Here is a 13,761-nt window from a genome sequence, read left to right as displayed (position 1 = left end):
ATACATAGAGTAAGGTCCAAAGCAGAGGATCTTCTGTCCTATGGGATTTAGGCCCAGCATGGTAGCACATGGAGGTGTTCTGTTTCCCTATCTTGGAAGATCTCTGAACCCCATCCTTTTTTGGGCTTTTATGAAAGCTTCATTACCAAGTCAGGACCGATTTAGTCATTGGCCATTGGCTATTGATTCCAACTCCAGCCAATCAATCCTCGATGTCTCTGCAGGTCACTGGGAAAAGACTGAAACTTCTAATCTTCTCATTGCAAGGTTGGGTCCCCAGACAATCAGACCCCATCCTTAGGTGTTTTCCAAAAGTCACCTTGTTAATGCAACAGAAGACAGCTTGATTGTTCTTTTCACTTGGAAAACTCCTAGCGTTTTTGGAGCCTGGTGCCAGGAGCAAGATCAAAAACCAAATACATATATCTATCTATCTATCTATCTATCTATCTATCTATCTATCTATCTATCTATATATGTATGTATTGTTATATATCACAGAAAGCTGGAGGGTTTGAACCCATGAGTCACCATCTAGGGCATTGTAAGTCATCTGTTGAAGAGGTGACTGTAAAAAAAAAAAAAAAAGGAGTGGAGAGAAAGCATAGTGCAGAGTCTCTCAACCTCTGCTTTATTGACTCTATTGACATGGGCTGGATAATTTTTTGTTGTAGGCGGCTGTCTTGGGCATTGTAGAATGTTTAGCAGCAGATGCCAGTAAATAGTCTTCTCACAATAGTTAAATGTCTGCAGATATGTTCCACTGCCACCCCCCTGCCCCCCAGCTTGAGGATCACCAGACTAGACTGAGATCAGGTTGAGGGGGTCCTTAACTACCATAGTAAGAAGGACTGATTTTAAGTGGCTATAAAGGGCCCAACAATATCAACTAAAGAATTGAGTTGTTGGATTTGTGTATCAGATTGAAATTAGGAGACACTGAAAGGGTGATGGGGAGATTATTGAGAAGAGCTGGTAGGAAGGGATTCACAAAGTCATAAAAGAAAGAGGAAAAAAAAGATGGTACAAATTATGTTACTTGTCTACTGTTCCTCCTTTGTTTCCAAGTCTTTTGCATCTGTTGTTTATTTTTCTGATTGTTGAATGCTAAAATTTGCTTTTTGCGGAGAAATACTATACAATGTTGTAAAGATAACCCGAAATCATTTCTTTATTTTAGGTGGAGCAGCTTTCTTTTTGTTGTTGTTGTTTTTTAAAGTTATTTATTTTAATTGGAGGCTAATTACTTTACAATATTGTGGTGGTTTTTGCCATACATTGACATGAATCAGCCATGGTATACATGTGTTCCTTCATCCTAAACCCACCTCCCACTGCCCTCCCCACCTCATTCCTCTGGGTTGTCCCAGAGCACCAGCTTTGTGTGCCCTGCTTCATGCATCAAACTTGCACTGGTCATCTATGTTACATATGGTAACATACATGTTTCAATGCTATTCTCTCAAATCATCCCACCCTCTCCTTCTCTCACGTAGTCCAAAAGTCTGTTTTTCACATCTATGTCTCTTTTGCTGTCTTGCATATAGGGTCATAGGGACACTTCTTCCTTGTGGAAGTGAAGGACAAAACCTGTATAATCAGCTTGTCTCGGGACACTAGGAAATTGAAAAGCAAGTGATTTAGTCCCTTCTTGGCTCCCTGGTGGTAATTTTGGACTGGCAAGACCTGAAAAAATGTGCCTATCTCTCAAACTGTAAATCAGCCATCTTTATAGAAAATTCGGGAAGTGAAGCTCTCCATCCATTCCATGGTATATGATATCTCTGTGTGTGTGTTTGCGTGATTCCTTCCTCCAGCCTTATACCACTAGGGCTTGAACTGACTCTGTTTACCACTGCAGAGCTCTCTGTCTCAGAGGGGTGGTAAGCAGGAAATATGGAAACCTGGTGGTTTCCAAGCCCAGTATTTCTGCTGATACACTGCAGGATATTGGGCAAAATATTTAACCTCTCTGTGCCCCTGCTTTAGGTCACTGAGAATGAGGAAGCAAGATTCCATGAAACATTTAACTTTTCAAATTGGTTGTGGTCAAAGAGATTGAGTAGTCTGGCTACTTGAAACTCCCTTAGGAGTTCTTGCATTTCTAAGTCATGATCAAACTTTGGATTGTGATAGAATCAACAGTCACGTAGTGCCTATCTGTGACTTGACCAGAAGTCTGATCTTGAACCTGTACATGAAGGCCCAAATCTTAGCCTTTCATGAGATTTCTCCAAGTCTTTCCTGAGGCTCTGCTATTGGGGAACAAGGTGCATGATGCCAGAAAAAAAGAAAACACTGAACAATCTGGAGGACAGAGTCAGCTTCTAGAACTTAAAAGCAGCTTGCTTTGTCTTACACTTTGGGGAGGACTTCCCTGGTGGCTCAGGTGGTAAAGCATCTGCCTACAATGCAGGAGACCCAGGTTCAATCCCTGGGTCAGGAAGATGCTCTGGAGAAGAAAATGGCAACCCACTCCAGTATTCTTGACTGGAAAATCCCATGGATGGAGGAACGTGGTAGTCTACAGTCCATGGGGTCACAAAGAGTCGGACACGACTGAGTGACTTCACTCACTTGGGGAGGGTGTTTAACTCAACATATAATATTTATGTGTTTCCTAAGTGCCAACAACTGAGCAATCTGCAGAACAAAGAAAGCACGTAAAATTTCTATTGTCATGGAAGTTAATTCTAGTGGGAGGAGACAGATAATAAATATTTATGGGGTTTTTTGGTGGCAATCGGTGATAAAAAATAAATTATGGTAGAGGAGCAAGGATGATGAGAAGGCTCAATCTTTTGTAAAGGGTGGTCAGAGGAGGCATTTCTTTCTTTCTGTCTTTTTTTTTTTTTTTAATTAATTGGGCTGCACTGGGTCTTAGTTGTGGCACTTGGGATCTTTGATCTTCATTGCATCATGTGGGCTGTTTTACTTGTAGCATGTGGGATCTAGCTCTCTGACTAGGGATGGAATCTAGACTCCCTGCATTGAGAGCTCAGAGTCTTAGCCCCTGGACCACCAGGGAAGTCCCAGAAGAGGCATTTCTGATAAGGTGTTGTTTGAGCAGTGACCTGAAGGCAGTAGAGGAGGAATGCCACAGTCATGGGGGAAGGGCACCCAGGCAGAGAGGCAGAGAAAGCCTGGTGTGTTTACAGAGCACAGGAGGCCTTTGCTTGGGGCTCAGTGGCCATGAACAGGTTGAGCAATATCCTGAGATGCTGGGATACAGGCAAAGGGGCCCAGCGATATAGCTGTGCCTTTTTTGCTTTTTCCATTCCCTCCTCAAAAATGCGCAAAAACACCAGTTGCCCTATAGCCCACTGGAAAAAGTTAAGTGGTTCTTCTAGGTAGATCAACCAATGTGAAATGAAAAATTAATGGAGGAAATTATGAATGATGTAGCTTTGTACCTACTAGAGTGGGAGCCAATACAAATGGATTGGGGGTGAAGAACTGGTGACTGAAAGACGTTTGAGATTTGTGGTTACCATCTGTGAATATTAGTGCCAAGACCCTGTGAGGCTTCAGAGGGCCCACTAGGCCCACAGACTCCAGAGAAAGTTGACAATAGGTAACACGTGTCTCCAAGTCCATGATGTGTAATTTCCTCTTAGAGCGGGGGGCCGTATCTTCATTTACTGGCACCTCTCAATGCACAGTACTAGACAGATCATCAGCACATATTCAGTGTTTATTGAATGAATGTGTTGTAGTAATTGCATCATAGACTTAGGAATCTGGGGAAGCGGGGAGAATCTTTGGGGAGCTTCAGGTTCTGGATTTTGCTTATTAAAATATGACATTGCTTGAAGGCCAATATGAAAAATATCTTCTAAACTCATGTCAGGATGGACTCGGTAGTCATAAACTAAACATTTACTATAAACTGAGATTTTGTCCTGAAGAGGATTTGTTACCAGAGTTGCAGTAGTCAAGGATTCTGATCTCACATCAACAATGACTTTTTGATGATCACATTCACGGAACATCTGTATACTTGCCAAAATTGAGAAACACATTAGAGAACATGGTTTACTCCTGTGCTTGTATAGCCTGTAAGATCTCACTGTCTGGTGGAATATTCTAGCTGCCTTTCTTGGGAGATGACTGTGTATTCTACATTTATCAATTTCTCTTGGAAGATCTCAAGAGAAGGGCATTCCACAAAATCACTTGGAAAAAGTCTAAGAAAATAATGAAAAAGGTGAAAGTGTTAGTCTCTCAGTTATGTCCAACTCTTTGTGATCCCATGGACTGTAGCCTGCCAGGCTCCTCCATCCGTGGAATTTTCCAGGCAAGAATACTGGAGTGGGTTGCCATTCCCTTCTTCAGAGGATCTTCCCAACCTAGGGATCTAACCCAGGTCTCCTGCATTGCAGGCAGATTCTTTACCATCTGAGCCACCAGGGAAGCCTTCTTTATTTATACTAGCTCTTCTTTATTGTCCTTAATTCCTCATGCTGTAATTACACTCTCATCATCATTATTATCACCACTACTACTGCTATTTTGATTTTTTAATTGTTTATAGTGACCTTTAGTTATTTTTCTTCCAAATGTGTCACTAAATATCCTCTGTCATTGGGCAAGTTAATGGATTGCTAGTTTTGTTTCAAGAATTCAAAATTTGAATCCTTGATTTAAATTTTGTCTATAGGAGTAATAGTCCATACAGTCCTACAGAATTGATACTACAATTCTCCACTGTTCTGCAAAAATTACGTTGCACTTGTTTGTTATTGTCTGAAATCTCCTACATGTTTTGTGAACTTGGGCATGTTACTTAGCCTCTCTAAGCCTTATTTTTGTCATATGTAAAATGGGGAAAATAATAGTAACCATGTCAGAAATTGTCCTTCAAATTGGCTGAGATGGCATATGATTACCTCCTAGTCCTGTGCCTGGAACAATCTGAGGTTCAGTAATCACAATGGAATCATTAGCTATGATAATAAATAGAACTGGAAAAAAGAAAGTATAATATACAGTATACACATATTACTTATACTTCTTAAATGTGCATGAATTCAAAGAGCTCCTAAGTAGATAAGGTCTCCAGAAATAGGATTAATCTCCACATTATTGGACCAGGGCAGGCAACTTAGCTTAGTGAAATTTGAAGGCTTCTAAACACCTGCAATGGGGGAGACCTAGGTTTGATTCCTGGGTTGGGAAGATCCCCTGGAGGAGGGCATGGCAACCCACTCCAGTATTCTTTCCTGAAGAATCCCCATGGATAGAAGAGCCTGGCTGGCTACAGCCAATGGGGTCACAAAGGGTCAGACATGGCTGAGTGACTAAGCACAGCCAGGGCACAAACACACCTCATATCTGATATCCCAGTTACTCAGTTAGCCTTCCCTTAGCATTATCACCCAGGTTTTGGTTTTTAAAGTCTACATAAGACAGTCTCTAGGCCATCCATGTTACTGCAAATGGCATTAGTTTTTCTTTTTCATGGCTAAGTAATATTCCATTGTATCATACTGAATGAAGTTAAATCAGACAGAGAGAGATAAATATCATATGATATTGCCTATATGTGCAATTAAAAAAAATGGTACAAATGAACCTATTTACAAAACAGAAATATTCACAGATGTAGAAAACAGACTTACATTACCAAGGGGGAAAGAGGTGGAAGGATTAATTGGGAGATTGGGATTGACATATACACACTACTATATATAAAATAGAAAACTAATAAGGACCTACTTATAGCTCAGGGAACTCTACCCAATACTCTGTAATGACCTATATGGGAATAGTATCTAAAAAAGAGTGGTTATATGTGTATGTATAACTGATTCACTTTGCTGTACAGCAGAAAGCAACACAACATTGTAAATCAAATGTACTCCAATAAAAAGTAATTTTTAAAAGTCATCATAAGGAGAAATCTCTGCAACTATAATTAGATGGCTGTATTGGATAATTTAAGGACCTCACTTAACTCTGAGATTCCATGACCCTCAACCCTTACATGGTATCATTAGTCGGTATAGTGAATCATACCTATCATTGTAGTCATTTATAGAAGAGCATATTGACATGTAGAGAGAAAATAGTCTTTCAGTTTAAGTTCACACACTTCATATGTGGTATTCACACTCAGATTTGCCTAACAATGATGATCTCTGTAAATACTATGTTATATTGTCCATAACAGAAGAAATTTTAACCCCTCAAAAATATGCAAATTTTATTTTATTTCAAACTATCAATACAGTATTGTTATAAAATAATGGAGATTTAGAATAAAACACCAAACATTTTATATACTATCTGGGGATATGGGTGGGGCTTCCCAGGTGGCACTGGTGGTAAATAACCCACCTGCCAATGCAGGAGACATAAGGGATGTGAGTTTGATCCCTGGGTCAGGAAGATCCCCTGGAGAAGGGCATGGCAACCCACTCCAGTATTCTTTCCTGGGAAATTCCATGGACAGAGGAGCCTGGTGGCCTGCAGTCCATAGGGCTGCAAAGAGTAGAAGACTGAAGTGACTTACCACACATGCATGAGGATATGGATATAATAGACAAATCAAATAATATCAAGGTTTTCAGCTACTTTTTTTTTTTATTACTTTAGAGACAGTCTGACAGCCATGAGTCACAAGCTAAGAATAAACAGTTCAGCTTAGCATTGCTATTTAATTAAGGCTACAATAAATTTGACCACATTAAGATATACATAGTTTCTACCTCATTTGCTCCATAATTGGCCATACATTCATGGGTGTATGTTTACATTTGGTATCCCAGTGATTGTATTATTGCTTTTACAGGAAAATTATAACTTTTCTTCTATCATTGTACTAAAAATTGGTCTCATCATGAATCATTTTCCCTGGTGCTATGATCTTTTTCATTGTTACCATCATCACCATGCATATATTCACACCCATATCTTAGATGTTACTCTCTGGTAAGTTTCTCATGTCCTGGGCAGTACTGGGCTTTTCCATACCCCAACCTAATGCTTCAAGGTACCTGTGCTTTGGTCCTGTTGGAACATCTCCAATGTTAATTTCAAATACTTGTTCTTTGTTTTCCCCCTAGATTATGGGTCAGTCCATGGATTTTGTTCAGAAAAACAGATTAATGATTAATGATTACTGATTAATCTCAGGAGGTTCCCTGGTGGCTCAGCTGGTAAAGAACCTGCCTCCCAAAGCAGAAGACTTAAGAGACAAGGATTCAATCCCTGGGATGGGAAGATCCCCTAGAGGAGGGCATGGCAACCCACTCCAGTATTCTTGCCTGGAAAATCCCGTAGACAGAGGAGCCAGGCAGACTATATTGTCCATGGGGTTGCAACAAGTTGGACACGACTGAATGCATTAGTCCCAAAGACCTGGGTGATCAGGAACCTGAAATCTCCTTGGGGGAAAAATAACCCATGACTCTTTCTGAGGAAAGTGATATTATCCTATATTGTACTGGCCTCAGGAAGGGGAGAGGACTCAGAGAGATTCCTGGACCCTGACCCTGGGCAAGTGTTGTAGGAAGATGGGAATAGGTCAGACACTTCCCTGTTCCTTTTGGTAAGTGTTCCACCACCTTTCACTCTGCCTCAACCCCCAGACCAACAGGCCACTGAAAAGTTCATGCAGGAAGTTTAGGTTTTCAGATGATTTTTAGGGGTAGCAGTGTGAGAGGTATGAAGAACCCCCTGCCTTTCACTGAACCCTCCTGCCAAATATCCTCTCATCTGTTTTCTATTGTCTGAAATTCCTTTAACAGATGTCTTTGATTGAACAATAAAAGATTAAAGGCTTAAACTTGCAATTATGATAAATGATGAGTCTTCTGTTGAATTCGGGGAAGGGGTTAGAAAAGGGACTTGGGAAATACAGAAAAAATGCCTGACCTTCACAATATTCTTGGGCCAGCCCTGTCTATTTTTATCTTGGTAAGAACCTCTGTGTAACAGGTTTTTTTTTTTTTCTCAAAGAACAAAATGGTTCTTTAGTGTTTGAACCTAGTCACAAGTCATCACTGCCTATTTCAACAGTCTTTTCCACACACTTACATTGTCATCAGTGGATAAGTCTGACACATTGGATTGTTCACAGGTTTTTTTCTAAAAGTGTTTGTTCAAAGATTTATGTTACCTCTGGTAGGTGGCAATGATATCCAGTGTACCAGCTCAGTAAATCTAGTAAGAGGGTATTTTAGGGTCTCATCTAGAATATTGAGATAAAAATGAAAGGGATTTTAATCAAGGGAGAAGAGGGGTGTTTGCCCTGAATTATACGAACCAGCCAAATTTGGAGAAGCTCTATACAATCAGCAAAAATAAGACTGGGAGCTGACTGTAACTCAGATCATGCACTCCTTATTGCCAAATTCAGACTGAAATTGAAGAAAGTGGAGAAAACCACTAGACCATTCAGGTATGACCTAAATCAAATCCCTTATGACTACACAGTGGAAGTGAGAAATAGATTTAAGGGACTAGATCTGATAGACAGAGTGCCTGATGAACTATGGATGGAGGTTCATGACATTGTAAAGGAGACAGGAATCAAGACCATCCCCAAGAAAAAGAAATGCGAAAAAGCAAAATGGCTGTCTGAGGAGGCCTTACAAATAGCTGTGAATAGAAGAGAAGTGAAAAGCAAAGGAGAAAAGGAAAGATGTACCCATTTGAATGCAGAGTTCCAAAGAATAGCAATGAGAGATAAGAAAGCCTTCCTCAGTGATCAGTGCAAAGAAATAGAGGAAAACAATAGAATGGGAAAGACTAGAGATCTCTTCAAGAAAATTAGAGATACCAAGGGAGCATTTCATGCAAAGATGGGCTCAATAAAGGGTAGAAATGGTAGGGACCTAACAGAAGCAGAAGATATTAAGAAGAGGTGGCAAGAATATACAGAAGAACTGTACAAAAAAGATCTTCACGACCCAGATAATCATGATGATGTGATCACTCACCTAGAGCCAGACATCCTGGAATGTGAAGCCAAGTGGACCTTAGGGAGCATCACTACAAACAAAGCTAGTGGAGGTGATGGAATTCTAGTTGAGCTATTTCAAATCCTCAAAGATGATGCTGTGAAAGTGCTGCACTCAATATGCCAGCAAATCTGGAAAACTGAGCAGTGGCCACAGGACTGGAAAAGGTCAGTTTTCATACCAATCCCAAAGAAAGGCAATGCCAAAGAATGCTCAAACTGCCGCACAGTTGCACTCATCTCACACGCTAGTAAAGTAATGCTTAAAATTCTCCAAGCCGGGCTTCAGCAATACGTGAACTGTGAACTTCCAGATGTTCAAGCTGGTTTTAGAAAAGGCAGAGGAACCAGGGATGAAATTACCAACATCCGCTGGATTATCGAAAAAGCAAGAGAGTTCCAGAAAAAACATCTATTTCTGCTTTATTGACCATGCCAAAGCCTTTTACTGTGTGGATCACGATAAACTGTGGAAAATTCTGAAAGAGATGGGAATACCAGATCACCTGACCTGCCTCTTGAGAAATCTGTATGCAGGTCAGGAAGCAACAGTTAGAACTGGACATGGAACAACAGACTGGTTTCAAATAGGAAAAGGAGTATGTCCAGGCTGTATATTGTCACCCTACTTATTTAACTTATATGCAGAGTACATCATGAGAAACGCTGGGCTGGAGGAAGCACAAGCTGGAATCAAGATTGCCAGGAGAAATATAAATAACCTCAGATATGCAGATGACACCACCCTTATGGCAGAAAGTGAAGAAGAACTACAGAGCCTCTTGATGAAAGTGAAATAGGAGAGTGAAAAAGTTGGCTTAAAGCTCAACATTCAGAAAACTAAGATCATGGCATCTGGTCTCGTCACTTCATGCAAATAGATGGGGAAACAGTGGCAGACTTTCTTTTTCTGGGCTCCAAAATCACTGCAGATGGTGATTGCAGCCATGAAATTAAAAGACACTTACTCCTTGGAAGCAAAGTTATGACCAACCTAGACAGCATATTAAAAAGCAGACACATTACTTTGTCAACAAAGGTCTGTCTAGTCAAGGCTATGGTTTTCAGTAGTCATGTATGGACGTGAGAGTTGGACTATAAGGAAAGCTGAGCGCCAAAGAATTGATGCCTTTGAACCATGGTGTTGCAGAAGACTCTTGAGAGTCCCTTCGACTGCAAGGAGATCCAACCAGTCCATCTTAAAGGAGATCATTCCTGGGTGTTCATTGGAAGGACTGATGTTGAAGCTGAAACTCCAATACTTTGGCCACCTGATATGAAGAGCTGACTCATTGGAAAAGACCCTGATACTGGGGAATATTGAGGGCAGGAGGAGAAGGAGACGACAGAGGATGAGACGGTTGGATGGCATCACTGACTCGATGGACATGGGTTTGGACGGACTCCGGGAGTTGATAATGGACAGGGAGGCCTGGTGTGCTGTGGTTCATGGGGTCACAAAGAGTTGGACACGACTGAGTGACTGAACTGAACTGATATGAACCAGGAGCATATTTTGCATTGAACTTAGCATTTTGTGTTCAGTCATTCAAAAAAAAAAAAATACCCATTCGGCACCTGTTGTGTTTCAGGAAAGTACTCAGTGCTGGAGTTAAAGTGATGAACAAGGAAGATGTAGTTCGTTTTTGCACAGAGCCATCATCTAGTGGCTTGAAGTGGAGCCAAAGGAATCCCCGAGATCATCTGGTCCAAACCTCCTCGTTTTTCAGGTTAGAAATGGAAGCACCAAGATGTAAAGGAAATTGCCCTTTGTCTCAGCTGGTAGTGGCAGAGCCAGGACTGTAACTGACTCTTACAACTTCCAGACTGAATTTCTGGTGAAACTAACCTGGTGAGTTAGGACAAGTACAGGCTGTGGCAGCGATCTGCTCTCACTTCCCTGTGGCCTGAAAGGGGGCCTGCCCTTCCCTCAGTCTCACGGATGCCCAGGAAGTGGCTTAACTGTTGCGTGAACTTGTTTGTGACAGTAGAGCATGTTGGGGTGTGATGAGGGGGCAGAACCATGGAGCATCATTCATTTGTGGGGAAAATTGTCTTCCCTCTAACCACTCCCTCCCCCAGTGCATTTCTGGGCCTGCCTGAACAGAGGATCTTGGCTAACTACTGGATGTTATTAAAATTATAATTAAAGAGGTAACAGGAAAGGAGTATGTTCCAGTACCATACAGAAGAGTCAGCACTTTCACTGGATAATGAATTCTTTATACCTCATGTTATTACTCAACTGAAGGGAAACTGTAATACTGTTGTGTCTGAAACCAATAAAAATATATTGCAGGAAGGGGACCCCCTTCCAAGGCCCAAGGGTGGGCTCTTGTCTAACACTTGGAAATGAATTGTCAGAAGACACAAGTACTGACAAATCAAAAGACTCGATTGAGAAGGGGCGCCTGGGCAGAGAGCAGCAGGGTAAGGGGACCCAGGAGAACTGCTCTGATATGTAGCTTGCAGTCTCAGGTTTTATGGCAATCCGATTAGTTTCTGGGTTGTCTCTGGCCAGTCATCTTGCTTGGCCCATGTTGAGTGACTCAGGGTCCTTCCTGGTGGTGTGTTCATCTCTCAGCCAAGATGGAGTTCAGCATGAGGGTTTCTGGAAGGTAGGCAGGACATATGCCTCCTTTTGGCCCCTCTCAAATTCTTCAGGGTTAGTTTTACAAGACATGCTTGGGCTAATGTGTCCTCCCTCCTTTTGATCCCTCCCCAATTCTCCTGGTTAGTTTTTCACTTTCAGAACCATGTTCTTTATTGATCTCCTGTTGTGAGACAACTCAGGCCAGTTATCATCCTATCTGGCCAAGGCCAGTGGTGTCTGTCAGTGGCTCCCTAACAGATATTCTCATTTAATAACTCATTAGTTGCTTATAGAACTACATCTTAGAACAACAGGAAGGTAGGTGATGGTCTTGTATCATCATACAATACAATCATATTGTATTGGCTGCTGCTCTTTTTCAAGACTTTTGCAGGCAACTTTCAACTTTTTCTAAAAAAACTACCTTTTAGAGACATACATATTTCTGGAAAACTACAGTTTGAAGAATTTATTGGGAATATTCAGCCTTGTTTCATGTGGTCATAGGAAATGCATTTTCATGTGGAGGGTTAGGGGTTGTTCCTATATGCTACCCAAAGTCACCAGGAGGAAGAGTCCTTCCCTGAGAGGCCCCGATACGTTTCACTGATAACCTTTGCCTGTGTGTGCTGCTGCTCCAGGGCTTGAGCCCAGAGTCCATATAATCACCGGACCGTGGCTGGCATTCCCTCCTTTCTCTCCTGCTCAAGGAGGTGTACTCAGACAACTTTCCCAAACTCACTTGACTTCTGAATCCTTGCTTTCAGGAATTTCCAATTAAAAATTCATGGAATCACGATTCTGTAGGACAAAACTTGGGAAATCATGACAAATGCACTTGAGCCTGGGTGAACGTGATGATGTTGCAGGATTAACCTTGCACTGGTTCAGTTTTTAAATGAAACATGGAATTCACGAAATTATGCACCTCAATGTTTACTGTCAGTCCAGCATTGGTGTTGGCACAGACCTCTCAGGTGAATGAAGGTGTTAGGTCTACCCCCTTTAATTCTGAAGACGTAGAAGCAATGGTAAGCCCAGTACTGAGGGCAGCGTGTCCATTTCTGTCTCACAAGACTCACTCCAGGGAGCACGTCCCTCAGATTATCTGGGCTTCCTCAAGCCTGTGCATTCCTTGATGCCTCATTTCCCATCTGCATGTGGGGCAAAGCAGGCAAAAAGATAGTCACTCAATAAGTTAGTCATGTCGGGAAACTTATCTGTTTCAGGCACTAGTTCCTCTCAAGCAAGGGGCGGTATATGTGTGGTCCAGCTTACAGACTAAAACTGTTTCCTAGTACTATCACGGATACTCAATGTGTTCTATTTCCAGCTTGTCATTTGTCCATTGGCTTGCGAAACTACCATCTTAGAGAGTAAAAGCATTTCTACTCCCTTGGGCCATTTCCTCCTGACATTCTTTGCTGATTACCTCTGAAGCAGCTGTGATCACTTCTTTGCGTGGTCAAAGCTTAAGCTGATTGCTCTTTGTCTTACCAGAAACAGACCAGCCTTGTCTGGTCCTAACAACATGCCTGTGGGTGAAGTTCAGGGATATAGGGTCACAGTTTTTTAACTGTGCTTAACAAATCAAGTTTCGGCAGCATGATGATCTGGAGGTGTTATGATGGGGTGAACTGGTGAAACTATAAATATTTAACCCATTGCTCAACCTGTAGCAGGAATGAGAGTAAGCCAACCCAGACTTACAAGAAGCAGAGAGGTTATTAAAGATTCATTGATAAGGAAATTCTATAGTCACCCTCTTCGCATTTTGGTAGCTACAAATTGATGTTCCCTGGTGATGAAAGGATAACAGTTCACCATCTTCATAAAATTTTCCTTAGGGTCCTCTAAAGTAGTCCACACACATTGTGTGTATGTATGTGTATATACACATGTGTATACATATTATATATGCCCGTATTATACACTGGGCTTCCCAAGTGGAGCTAGTGGTAAAGAACCTGCCTGTCAATGCAGGAGACATAAAAAACACAGGTTTGATCCCTGGGTCAGGAAGATCCCCTGAAGGAGGGCAAGGCAAACCACTCCAGTATGCTTGCCTGAAGAATCCCATGGAAAGAGGATCCTGGTGGGCTACAGTCCATAGGGTCTCAAAGAGTTGGACATGACTGAAGCGACTTAGCATGCATGACTTTGTTATATATTATACATATTATAATGTATTTTATATACATAC

General features: G+C 41.6%; 1 protein-coding gene, 1 long non-coding RNA gene and 1 other non-coding gene across 4 annotated transcripts in view; 2 read left to right on the top strand and 1 right to left on the bottom strand.

Annotated features, from left to right (window-relative positions):
* LOC145512773 (uncharacterized) overlaps positions 1–13,761 on the bottom strand; it is an 88,667-nt gene that overhangs the window by 15,450 nt on the left and 59,456 nt on the right. The window lies entirely within an intron of this gene.
* Positions 1–13,761, top strand: part of LOC145512772 (uncharacterized) — a 190,105-nt gene that overhangs the window by 156,579 nt on the left and 19,765 nt on the right. The window lies entirely within an intron of this gene.
* On the top strand, positions 2,375–2,447 carry TRNAC-ACA (transfer RNA cysteine (anticodon ACA)). Its single transcript has one exon. It is a non-coding gene; the product is annotated as a tRNA-Cys (tRNA).

This window comes from Giraffa tippelskirchi, chromosome 7, assembly GCF_054371585.1.
Source record: "Giraffa tippelskirchi isolate mGirTip1 chromosome 7, T2T-mGirTip1v1.2.pri, whole genome shotgun sequence".
NCBI classification, from domain to species: domain Eukaryota; kingdom Metazoa; phylum Chordata; class Mammalia; order Artiodactyla; family Giraffidae; genus Giraffa; species Giraffa tippelskirchi.
The sequence above is the reverse complement of the archived record's forward strand: the minus strand, read 5'-3'. Positions and strand labels throughout refer to the sequence as shown.